The 12,792-nt window shown below is 40.1% G+C and overlaps 1 protein-coding gene and 1 non-coding gene across 2 annotated transcripts in view; one reads left to right on the top strand and one right to left on the bottom strand.

Annotated features, from left to right (window-relative positions):
• The window catches only part of LOC141586761 (MYB-like transcription factor EOBII), a 171,971-nt gene that overhangs the window by 15,555 nt on the left and 143,624 nt on the right, over positions 1–12,792 (bottom strand). The gene's annotated exons all lie outside the window — the stretch shown is intronic.
• Positions 1,226–1,332, top strand: LOC141589496 (small nucleolar RNA R71). Its single transcript, XR_012520432.1, has one exon. It is a non-coding gene; the product is annotated as a small nucleolar RNA R71 (small nucleolar RNA).

Below are 12,792 nucleotides of genomic sequence, written 5' to 3'. Positions count from 1 at the left end.
TCCAGCTTACACTTTTGTTGACGATGCGGAAAAGGTAGTGCAATAGTAATCGGCTCGGCTTCCTTTGCTTTAGAATTAATTTTTGAAACACCGTCATCAACCACAGGGGTGCCTCGATCGAGCCTGGGCAGCACTTGATCGAGCACTGGACTTCCTCGATCGAGCCTGGGCTACTCGATCGTAGAACCAAGGCAGTTCTGTCTTTTTTGCTTTTCTATTTTTATTCTCATCTCGTGTTTTAGTTTCGTCAACTTTTTTTTCATCGTCACTTAGCTCAAAATTACCCAGTCCCTAAGGATGCATATAGGGTACCTCATCTTCATTAATATGCACCTTATCTTCATTACGAGGCAACTCTGGATTTTGATATGAGGTACTGCTCCTCAACTGAATAACATTAGCTTGCTCAGGAGCTTTCTTAGCTTGAGGAGGAAGATTTTCGGGCTCTTTTGAAGAATTATGAACCGCCATCTGAGCCACTTGGGTATCCAACATCTTATTATGGGCAATGAGCTCAAAAATTTTAGTCGTCTGCTTTTGTTGCATTGACAAAGTTTGTTGTAAGAGAGCTCTCAACTCTCCCATCTCATTTTTTGGAGCTTGTTGAGGAATATGTAGAGGAGGTTGTTGATATTGATTATTAAACTGCTAACCTCCTAGATTTTGCCTTTGATATCCTCGTTGTGGTTGATTACCACGGTTTTGAGGAATAGTATATGAATTTTTCTGTGGTTGTTGCGGCTGTGGATTTTGCACATTCTGATTAGACCATTGAAAGAAAGGATGCTCCTTCGTTCTTTCATTGTAAAAATTAGAGAAAGGTGTACCTTACATGAAAGACTGATAGGCATTAACCTGCTCCAATATGCTCAAACACTCAGCTGCATTATGACCATCCATACCACATCTAGCACAAGACTGCTGATGTTGACTCATGGCATGAACTATCTCCTTATTACCCAAATATTGGGTAGTCTTTATCTTAGCGATTTGGGCAGAAAGAGCCTTTAACATCACCGCAATACCGCTATCTACACCACTCCCACGTGTACTTCCCCTAGGATTTCTTTACTTAGCAGTATGGGTAGCAATCTGATCAATTAACTTCCATGCGGTATCATCATTAGTGTTGTCCTAAAACCTCCCATTAGCTAAAGAATCTAGCAAAGCAAGATGATCATCATACAACCCGTTGTAAAACTGGTTGCAAAGAAACCACTTTTGAAAGCCATGATGGGGAACCGAACGGACCAAACGTTTGAAGCGAACCCATGCTTCATTCCAATCTTCAGTAGCTGTTTGTTTGAAGCTGGTAATCTGATTTCTCAATACCTTAGTCTTCTGTGGTGGAAAGTACCTCTTATATAAAATAAGAGCTAGAGTATTCGAGTCAGTAACTCCTTGATCCTCCATATCCAAATCTCGTAGCCACTCCGCAGCACCATCTTTTAGAGAAAAAGGAAAGAGCACTGCTTCACCTGATCTTGTGTCACCCTAGCAGTTAAAAGGATGGAACAACAATAAGTGACGAGTTTCTCCATATGTTTTGCAGGGTCTTCAGTAGCTAACCATCCAAATAAGTTTCGTACCACCAAATTGATGTAAGATGGACGAATTTCAGAAGATCCATCATCTGTGGTAGGGAGCTTGAATCCTTTAGGGATGGAAGCAAAAGTATGCTCGGAAGGACTTGATAAATTAGGCATGATGGTAATCTCAGGAACTGAAATATCAAGATTATAAGTAGTGTCCTCTTCAAAGAACTGATTTTCTGATGTAGTAGAATGCTCCGTCTCTTCGTCAAGTATACTCAAGTCTTCTACTTGACCCACTTCTTTCTGAAACTTTCGTCTGTAGCGAAAAGTCTTCTCTGGCTCTTGATCTATTGGAAGAATCTCGGACCTAGTTGACCTAGGCATACACGAATCTAACAAGAAAAGTGTGAGAACGGTCTCAAGGAACTAGGTTCCCTGAGACAAAAAAGACAAAATAAACAAAAACAAACAAGAAAAATGTTGCCTCCCCGGCAACGGCGCCAAATTTGATAAGGTTAAAGTCGTATCACCTAAATCAAAGAAATCCTATCTCAGTACAAACAAAATAGCTAGTGGCAAGAAAGGTATAGAATCCACAGGGAGACGGTAATCTTCAGTTTGTTAATATTTAAAGTGTCTTAAAGTAACCGATTTCTTGAGGGTTTTGTTTGTTTGTTTTCTAACAACTATTAGCAAGTGAATTAAAAGATATGTAACAATAATATTAAAGAAATCTAGGATTCCGGTTCACTAGGTTAATTATACGGGGTGTATCTTAATCAATTGTTAGGTCAATCAAACTATCTAAGGTCACAAGATTGATTTATTTTATTATTCCCTTTAGATTAAGTCTAACATGCAATCGCTATAATTAAACACAATCTATCTGATTATCGCAGCCTATATTAATTCTAACCCTGTCGGTGAAAGTATTAATTCGCTACACTAATTATAGATTCAGGCCTTAAATCATATAACTAGAAGAAGAACAATAATCAAACGATAGTTTATATGATATTACTAACAATCAATTAATAACCCCCTTCTAATCAACCTAGATCCCCTTTATCCTAGATGAATGATTTAGCTACTCATAGTAAATTGATCAACAACAATAAAGGTAGATGAAAGCATGATTGAAGACATAAAATAATAACAATGAATTAAAAGCATAAACTTGAACAATAAATTATGAAGAATGATTTAATACCTTAACAATTAATGAGGAAAGATTAAAGATCCAAAAGTATGCTAGATAACCAAACTTCGAGTATTTTGCCGTACGAAAGTAAATAAAAGCGTAACCTAATAAACTCTACAAGTTTAGAATATATATTACAAATAAGTCGTGTTTTAGAAAAATATGGAAATCAGCCTCTCAAAGAGGATCCTCGATCGAGCCTCGATATACTCGATCGAGGACGGTTACTCGATCGAGCCTTTGCCTACTCGATTGAGGAACCAGGTGCTTCTAGTTCATCTTCGTCTTAACTTATCTCTTTGTCTTCAAGTCTCCTCGTTTCTCGTGCCATGCCTCGTGTATTCCGCTATGCCATATCCGCAATGCTCATCTTTACTTGATTCACCTCGTAATGTGTCATTTCTGCATTAAAACATAAAGTAGCGGTAGTATCGATATTTAACTAATAAAGGCATATAAATGATATAATAGGCACGAAAGCGGTATCAAAAACAACATGAAAGGAGTTATAAAAGTGATACATCACTTCCGCATAGCGTGACAACTCCATGAACCTGTGATAGTACTCAATGACGATGATGTTGTCGGTCAAAGTGAAGGATTTAAACTCAGCCCTCAACTTTGCACGGATATGCTGCGGAACGAAGTGGTCCCTCATCATGCTCTTGAATTCTGCCCAAGCAATAGCAGGTTTTCCCAGACTCTTATAGTATGCCCTAGCTCCTTCCCTCTAATTATGCCACAATACCTAGCTTTATCCCTTAGGTAGAACGCAATCTGTTCCATCATCATCTCTGCCGGACAATGAACCACCTCTAACACACTCTCCATCTCCCGGTGCCAGTTGTTAAGCAATTTAGGCTCACTGGTGCCCTCATAAATAGTAGGGTTAAAGCGAGAAATGGTGGTGCTCATACGGGATGCATCCACCAGTTTATCTTCTCCTTTCCACACATTTTTGAGTGCCTCCATGAGCGCTTCTTACTGCTCAATCATCCTAGCCACGTCCTCGAGGCTCATCTCCGAGGCCTGAAGATATGCGACTGATCTCTTTGGCAGCATTTTGAGCTGATATAACCAAGACAAATATAAGCACATAGCCTACGACTCAAAACAAATATCACATCCGCCAAAGAGGAACTAAGACGAGTACCTTAGGTACTCAGCCGAGTGCGAGCTACTCTGTCGAGTATGCTGACTACTCGGCCGAGTACTACAACTCCAGTAGCTGATAAAAAATACACATAAAGTATACTTAGTCGAGTACCTTACGTAATCGGTCAAGTACGCCCCACTCGGTCGAGTACTGCCTCTACTCGGCCGAGTGGTCATATTCCAGTAGCTAATGCCAACAACATAATCCCCTCACTCGGTGGAGTGACTGCTTACTTAGCCGAGTACTGACTACTCGGTCGAGTAATTGCCCAGCTCGACCAAGTCATGGCAAAAACTATATACCCTTTACTTTAACAACATACATATATATATATACCACTTCCTAAACATGTTACTAAACAGTCAAAAAGCCAAGCAATAATATCCAAACATGCCTCATACCTTTTATAACACATCAATTCATATATTTCTCCATGTTCATCCAATTCACATAAACATCCATTTCATTCAACACTCTTATGTGAAACATAAACAACACATGCAACGACTCCCTTGACAACCCGTATTGACCGGCTCAAAGTTGTAAGGACCAAATTTTGGCCTTAGGACGTCTCCCAATCCTTTGCGGTAGCTCCAAAAAACTTATACCCGGGTTCATTTAAATTAAACACCCTATGTTTATTTTGTTCATTGGTTTTAGGTTCAAAAATCGTCACTTTGATGCTACTTTGTAACACCCCCATACACCAAGATTCCTTACCAAGGCCACCCCAGCATATCAAGGTGCTACTATCTCGGTTACCCGAGGAAAAGTATTATCACATAGAACATCCAAGAACGTTTATTATAAGATATCAAACTGTTTAAACAAAGTACAACTCAAGTTAAACCAAAAAAGTTTACAACTAAACAGAAACTAGTGTTTGAACGTCAGCGGAAACTAGCTAAGCGATTGATGATGACTCGACCTCATCCAAGATCTGCGAGCTACATCCACAACTATAATGTGCTAAAGCAACTGCTCACCATCCCTGAATGGATCACCACAGTTTTGAAAACAATAAACAGGGTTAGTCAACTACATAACCAAAATAAGAAATCACAAATGCAATCAATGCACAAGCCAATCCAAACTGTAGTAACCATCCTCCAAACTCCAATAGTAATCAGTAACCGACTACACACGAAACTGTGTAGCCCTGTCGGGTTACCCATCGCAATAGGTAACCCTCGCCGCCAGTGAGGGACCATCCTTTTCCACCTAAACCCTGCTCATCGCAACAAGCTAACCCAGATCATTAATGTGCACATTGATACCGTCGTAGGGTACCAAAGATAATATTTATAGTCCAAACTACTACTATAGCTAGTGGCAGTCAGGGTCGAACCACAGAGAGGCGAATGCAATTATTGGTTGTCTGATTTTAGTCTTAAAGTAACAAATGAGTGGGGGTTTGTTTTGAATTGATCTATAACTAAAGGCAATAAAATTAAAATAAACGAGCTAATAAAAGAGGTAGATGAAAACAAATATTAAAAGGGTGCTAAGATGGTCGGTTCACTATAGTCTCGGCGGCAGTGTACTAGGTAAGTCTGAAACAATCACGTGAGATGGGAAAATAAGAAGTCCTCTCTGTCCATTCTTAACAGGTAGCATCTTTTGATCTCGCTACAGGTCCCTAATATCACTAATGCTAACTTTCGTCCTGAAAAGTGATTTAAAAGTCTAAATTAACTTATATCTCGATCTTATTAATTTAGTCGTCTTAATTAGGCAGTCTATTTTCCTCCCCTATCTTTCGATCTTTATTGGGTCGGTCAATACCAAGGCATTCAACTAGTCGCGTGCACTCGATTCGTCAAATATAGCAATTAAATTAATTAAAACAGAACTGATCTCACGTGGCCAGTCGATCGACCAGGGTATGCGGTCGATCGACCATGGCGCGATTCAGGTATACTATCCTACGCCGCCTACTTCTACAGATTCCCTACATCCTAGCACATGGTATTTAGCTACTCATGTTTACGATAAAAACAACAACAAGATTAACGAATAAAGATACTGAATTCATGGTTAAATTTACTAAATGAATAATTAACATAAAAGGATAATTGGCTTTGGGAATTCTAACCTAACAATTCTATACTACGAATGAAAGCAAATAAACTGAATATTAGAACAGAGGAATACCGTATAGAGGAATTGCAGAGGAAAGATCAAAACCGAATGCAAAAAAGTAAACTTTATTAACGGAAATAATCTAAACTAATGACTATCGAATTGTATGTTAAGAACTGAATGATAAAACTCGATGATAACTTTCTGAGGAGGAGTTACATTATAAAGGAATTATCACGTAACCTAATCCTCCTAACCTAAATTACAATGGGCTTCCTAATTCTCGATTTTTTAACTTGCGTCAGAATCACGGTCTGGTCGATCGACCACAAGGACCAGTCGATCGACCAACCTACGCTGTACAGTAGCTTCTGTTCTTCGTGCTCTGGTCGATCGACCATGAAGACCAGTCAATCGACCACTGTAGCTGGTAATCGCTTCTAAATTCTTCATAAAGTTGTCTTTCAGGCCTCGAAATGCGCACCAAGTTCGCTTCCTTGTGTAGATACTTCATGTCAAATGCAATGCAAGGTACTCGGGGACGGATTTAGCTCAATTTTTACTCATTTCCGCATAAATCTGTAATATTACATAAAAATACGAAAGTAGACGAAATGGGGCAAATAGTAGCATAAACTACATAATTGAGCTCTGAAATGCGTGTAAAATAGGGGGTAAAACATCATATAAAAGACACGCATCAAACTTCCTCAAACCAAACCCTTGCTTGTCTCCAAGCAAGAACTAGACTCGATCATAAAACCTAATGGAACGAGTTCAATCTCAGAGCGAAATGCAAACCGAATAGCGTAAACCAATTTAATGCAACAACTAACAATCAATTAGCAATATGAATCATGCAAACGAGTTATGAAGTCGTTAAAAACTGCTGAACCGTCAACTATAGAGACTTATCATTATGGACTCTCACGGGTCGCTCGAATCACTCATAAACACAGGTGAATAATGTGTAAAAGATAGAAAGAATTCATTTTGCAATGACTCTCACCTAACTACGACCTATAAGAACATGCCTGCAATCTAATATGAAAATAATCTCTACAACCATACATATGCATTCCAACCAAATAAATGACCATGACACATGCCGAGGTAAATATGGATATGTGAGGCTATGGGTAAGAAGGAGCTAAAATGAATTTGGTTAGAGGAGTATTAGCCAAGCTAGTACCAACTAAGCCAAATTATAAGAGTATCCCAACTTCAAACTCAAGATTAAACAATAAACCCGGTGCAAATGATTAGCACTAATCTCACAATCTCCGATATAATTGTAATTCCCCAAATGATGATAATAAAGCATGGGAATAAAATCACCGACTAATCAAAACTCCAACCATGTGATTTTGTTTTCTTTTCTCGGGGTTCAGTCGATCGACCCAAATGGCCAGTCGATCAACCGCCCTCTACAGTACAGCACGCGTTTCCTCTTTTTTTTTTTTTTTCTTTTTCGAATCATTTTTCTTCTCTTTTTTCCTTTTTTTCTTTCTTTCTTTGCAAACCTTTTTCTTTCCTTTCCTTCCACCATTTCACCAACATCTCAATAAAGAGTAATATAACCAAACCGCAAAAAAAACATTCCCAAAAACTAATACTACTAGCTTGACAAAGGCAGGCTAAGTGTAGGATGTAGTTAACGGGACAAAAAGGCTATTTTTGGCTATGAAGGGTTTATGGGTAAAATGAATAAAGGGAAACCTCTACCACATGTGTCAACAAACCACAAACCGAATGCATACAGGTATTAAGCAGATTAAGTTCATATTTATGCATATTAATGTAACATGTCTCATAAGGAGTAACTACTCACAATCCTAGATAAACTGGTCATGAATGACACCAGTTATAAGCTCTAAACCTCAGAATATAAAGTAGCTTGCCAAAAGTCTAAGTCAAGTTTAAAGCTCAGCAAGATATTTAACGAAAACTCGTAGATATGCATACGATTCTACTAATAACATGTCAATTAAGCAGGGCTTAGGCAATAAACAGCTGAAAATGCAATGTCATCATTGAAGTACTATCGTTTGGACTCGACCTACATGCTAAAATAAACGTGCAATTTTTTTTGAATTTTTGAATTTTTTGAATTTTTTTTTTTTTTGATTAGGAAATGAAAAACAAATGCAAACTGAAATGCAATAAACGTGAAACAGAAATGCAATAAAACATATGAATGCAATGCAAAACCCTTCCTCAAACCAAATCACACAATTTCCCCATTGTGCAAAATCATAAGATGAAATAAAAGAGAAATGGGAATTTGCGATAAAATACTAAAATTGACATAAAATAAGGACTCGGAAACTCACAAGACTTTAAGCGCAGCAAAAGGAAACATCCCCAAACCAGCGTGAGCTAGGAGGTTTCAGTAGCCAGCAGTACTACCATAGGTACCTGAAAAGACAGAAAATACTGCGCGTAATTCCGAGAAAACAATTTATTAAACGCAAAATTATGTGTAAAATAAAGAAACGGAAGAAAACAGAAATGAGTCGGAGAATAAAGTGGAGAAAAGACTCCCTCAACTCCGCAAATCGACCAAACACAGCAGGGGAATGATCGAAAATAGGTACAGCAGCGCTGGGCGGTCGATCGACCACATCACCCAGTCGATCGACCAGAGTGAACAGGAACGAAGCTCCTGGAATTCGCAGCTCAGTCGATCGACCATAGGAGGCAGTCGATCGATCGGAAAACTCTTGTAAGTTCTGATTTTCTTCGAATTAGCTCAATAAATTGTGCCAATATGGTCTATAAACCTGCAAATACACATAATAACGCGCGCAAAATTGCGCAAAACCCAAAGTAACAGACTAAAGTATTTAAAATCCTAAGCAAACTTATTAAAATGCGAAGTCTCGCGCACACAAAAGCGATAAATAGAAGTCTAACAAAAGCAATAAAATTGAATGTTTTTAAAAAAGTCTTAATCAACTAATAGTTGATCAAGAATGGCCACGGAATGGCCCACTTGCTCGGCTCCTGGCTACAAGAAGTAGCCTCTACAGTGCTCATCTCCTCAGCTGCACTCCTATCAACTTCAACATCCGCAGAACTCAACGGATCAACAGCTTCAACATCTCCCCAATTAATGACTTCATCTGACTCGTCAAAATCCAAATCGGACTCCGTCACTTTCACTGGCTCCTCATCAGTGCCATAGCTAAGACATCCTAGACCGCCTCTTTGAACGATTGGCTCCTTCTCAGCTGGAGCAACATACGGCCCTTCCTTCCCCAAACCAGCTCTTGCACTATCCAAAACAGAAGAATCTTCCTCCAGGTTGATCCCAATCTGGGGCGGAGGTGTTACAGTAGAAATAGGCATAGAGGTAGGCATATCAGAAAGCACAAAATAGGATTTCTTTTCAGAAACCATATTACAAGTTACTGCCCACATGGGGTCTTTTTTCTTAGCTGTCTGGGCAAAGACAATGGAATGTTTCCCTACCTTAAAAGTCAATGTCCCTGAGCCAACATCTATAACTGCACCAGCAGTGTGCAGAATTGGTCTACCCGGAATGATAGGAATGTGAGCATCCTCGGGCATATCTAACACAACGAAGTCAACAGGGAAAAAGAACTTTCCTACTTGCACGGGAATGTCCTCTAAGATTCCTATAGGCTGGACCGCAGAACGATCAGCCATCTGTACTGTCATCTTAGTAACTGCAAACCTAGTCAATTTCAACTTCCTAGCAAGACTCAAAGGCATGACACTAATACCGGCTCCTAGGTCACACAATGCCTTCTCAATAGAAAAGGTGCCAATATTACATGGGACTGAAAAGCTACCGGGGTCTTCTAGCTTATGAGGTGCAGTATGGGTCAAATAGGAACATGACTCCTCAGTTAGTGCGACAGATTGCACAGTACCAAATGACTTCTTTTTAGACAAAAGTTGCTTCATAAATTTCATGTAAGCAGGCACCTGATTAACTAATTCAAGGAAAAGAACTTGCACATTTAAACTACGAATAACATTTTCAAATTTTTTAAATGATACCTGTTCCTTCGTCGGCACTAATCTCTCTGGATAAGGGGTTGTAAGAAGTAACTTAGCCCTCTCTTCTAGGTCTCTCATGCCGGCAACAGTGGATTTAGGCTGAAAATCCACTACCTCGTCTTTGTTATAGCTCGAACCTTCTTCAGACCATCTCAAAAATGAGCCATTAATCGTCATTGGGTCATACTTTGGAACCGGGACAGACCCATCAGCATTTGGGTCTTGCCTCAGTAATTTTGGAGTAGTCGTACCCCGAAACAAGTGGTCCCTCAAGTTAATTGGCATTAGAGGACGAAAAGGCTCAATATCAGCAGCGTCCTCAGTCAATTGACCATGTTGGTCAGTCGATCGACTTCTCTACAGGTAATCCAGTCTTGATTGCGTGTTTGATCGATCGACCGAGGTATGTCGGTCGATCGATCGATATACCTGTAAACGTCTTTTTCTTGCCCTTTGTTCATTCGCTTCTTCTTACTTGGTTCCGCCTCATCTTTTCCAGTAGCTTCCTCGACCATAGTGGGCCCATCAAAGCTGGACCCACTCCTCAAAGTGATAGCATTTAGGGTCTTCTTTTGATCCGGCTGTGACGGTAATTGCCCTGGAGCTCGAGTTGCACTTTTGCTCGCCAGTTGGGCAATTTGGCTCTCCAACATTTTCATCCCAGCCTCTCTAGCTTGAGACTCCTTTAGCAACAAATTTTTCAACTCGGCTAAATCGGAGCCATGGGATCGCTCATTGCCATCTTTTGCGGAACATACGAGGCTTTTGAGTACGGCTCGTCGCTTATGAGGGGCCACATAGCTTTGCTGCTGCAGCTCCTGCTGTGGTCCTGGATTAAGGACATTCTGGTTAGTCCACCTCAAATTGGGGTGGACATTAGAGGGATCGGGATATGTACCAGTCTGCCTATAATGTTGAAAGGCAGCACATACTTCAGTCGAACTAGGACAAAAATCCGAAACATGTCCCTCAGCTCCACACCTCTTGCATATAAAGGGACCGTCTGAAACAGCATTAACTTTATAAATCCCTCCTTTTTGGGATCCCCCAAAAATCTATCTTGTCAAACCTCACAGTAAGGGCTTCTATTGCAGCTACAGCAGGAGATTCAGCCTATCTTCTCTGATTTCCTCTAGAATTCGCATGCTCAGCTTTATGGGTGGTAATGTCATCAATGATTTTCCACCCCTTTGTCTCATCACTATTTTCTTTAAATCTCCCATTAGCTGCAGCATCTAGGATGGCTCTTTGATCATCATAAAGACCATTGTAGAATTGGTTACACAGAAACCACTTCTTAAACCCATGGTGCGGAATGGTTCGCACTAGTCTCTTGAAACGGACCCATGCCTCATGAAAATATTCATCAGGGCCCTGTTTAAAGCTCGTGATCTGAGCTCTAATTGCATTGGTTTTCGAGGCAGAGAAATATTTCTTGTAAAATGCTAGGGCCGGAGAATTCCGATCCGTTATCCCATTAGCAGCTCGATCCAAATCTCGGTACCATTCCCTTGCAGCATCACGAAGCGAGAATATGAACATAGTCTCCTTCACCTGGTCCTGGGTCACACCGGTTGGTGGGGGTATGGAACAGCAGTAGTTAATGAACGTCTCCATATGTTTGGCCGCATCTTCATTTGCAGCTCCCCCAAATTGGTTTCTCTCAACCAAGTTAATATAAGACGGTTTTGGCTCGAATTTTCTATCCGTCCCTGGCAGGGCGAATCCCTTATAGAGATTCTCAACTGTCGGCTCAGAGTGACTGGCTATACTCGCTTCTTCAGCCATATCTGGAGATGTGACGGTCTCAGCTGATGAAGTAGAAACCGGAGATGAAGGTGGATCCTCCTCAAATAAAGCGTTCTCGTAGTAACTGGACAGAGTACTCAACTCTTCCTCTGTCGGCAATACCCTAGATGATAGTCTCAACTCGTGCAAAGTCCTTTCAATCTCAGGATCTAATGGTCTCAATTCACCACCCTGTGACCTGCGCATAAGAGGAAACTACAAGTAGAATATGAGAAAAGTTTAAGGAACAGATGTCCCTTAAACTAAGATAAAGACTAAAATAAAAACAACCAAAAATTAAACAATTGCCTCCCCGGCAACGGCGCCAAAATTTGATACCGTCGTAGAGTACCAAAGATAATATTTATAGTCCAAACTACTACTATAGCTAGTGGCAGTCAGGGTCGAACCACAGAGAGGCGAATGCAATTATTGGTTGTCTGATTTTAGTCTTAAAGTAACAAATGAGTGGGGGTTTGTTTTGAATTGATCTATAACTAAAGGCAACAAAATTAAAATAAACGAGCTAATAAAAGAGGTAGATGAAAACAAATATTAAAAGGGTGCTAAGATGGTCGGTTCACTATAGTTTCGGCGGCAGTGTACTAGGTAAGTCTGAAACAATCACGTGAGACGGGAAAATAAGAAGTCCTCTCGGTCCATTCTTAACACGTAGCATCTTTTGATCTCGCTACAGGTCCCTAATATCACTAATGCTAACTTTCGTCCTGAAAAGTGATTTAAAAGTCTAAATTAACTTATCTCTCGATCTTATTAATTTATTCATCTTAATTAGGCAGTCTATTTTCCTCCACTATCTTTCGATCTTTATTGGGTCGGTCAATTCCTAGGCATTCAACTAGTCGCGTGCACTCGATTCGTCAAATATAGCAATTAAATTAATTAAAACGAAACTGATCTCACGTGGCCAGTCGATCGGCCAGGGTATGCGGTCGATCGACCATGGTGCGATTCAGGTATACTATCCTACGCCGCCTACT

The sequence above is a fragment of the Silene latifolia genome, chromosome 6 (assembly GCF_048544455.1).
Source record: "Silene latifolia isolate original U9 population chromosome 6, ASM4854445v1, whole genome shotgun sequence".
Lineage (NCBI taxonomy): Eukaryota > Viridiplantae > Streptophyta > Magnoliopsida > Caryophyllales > Caryophyllaceae > Silene > Silene latifolia.
The sequence above is the reverse complement of the archived record's forward strand: the minus strand, read 5'-3'. Positions and strand labels throughout refer to the sequence as shown.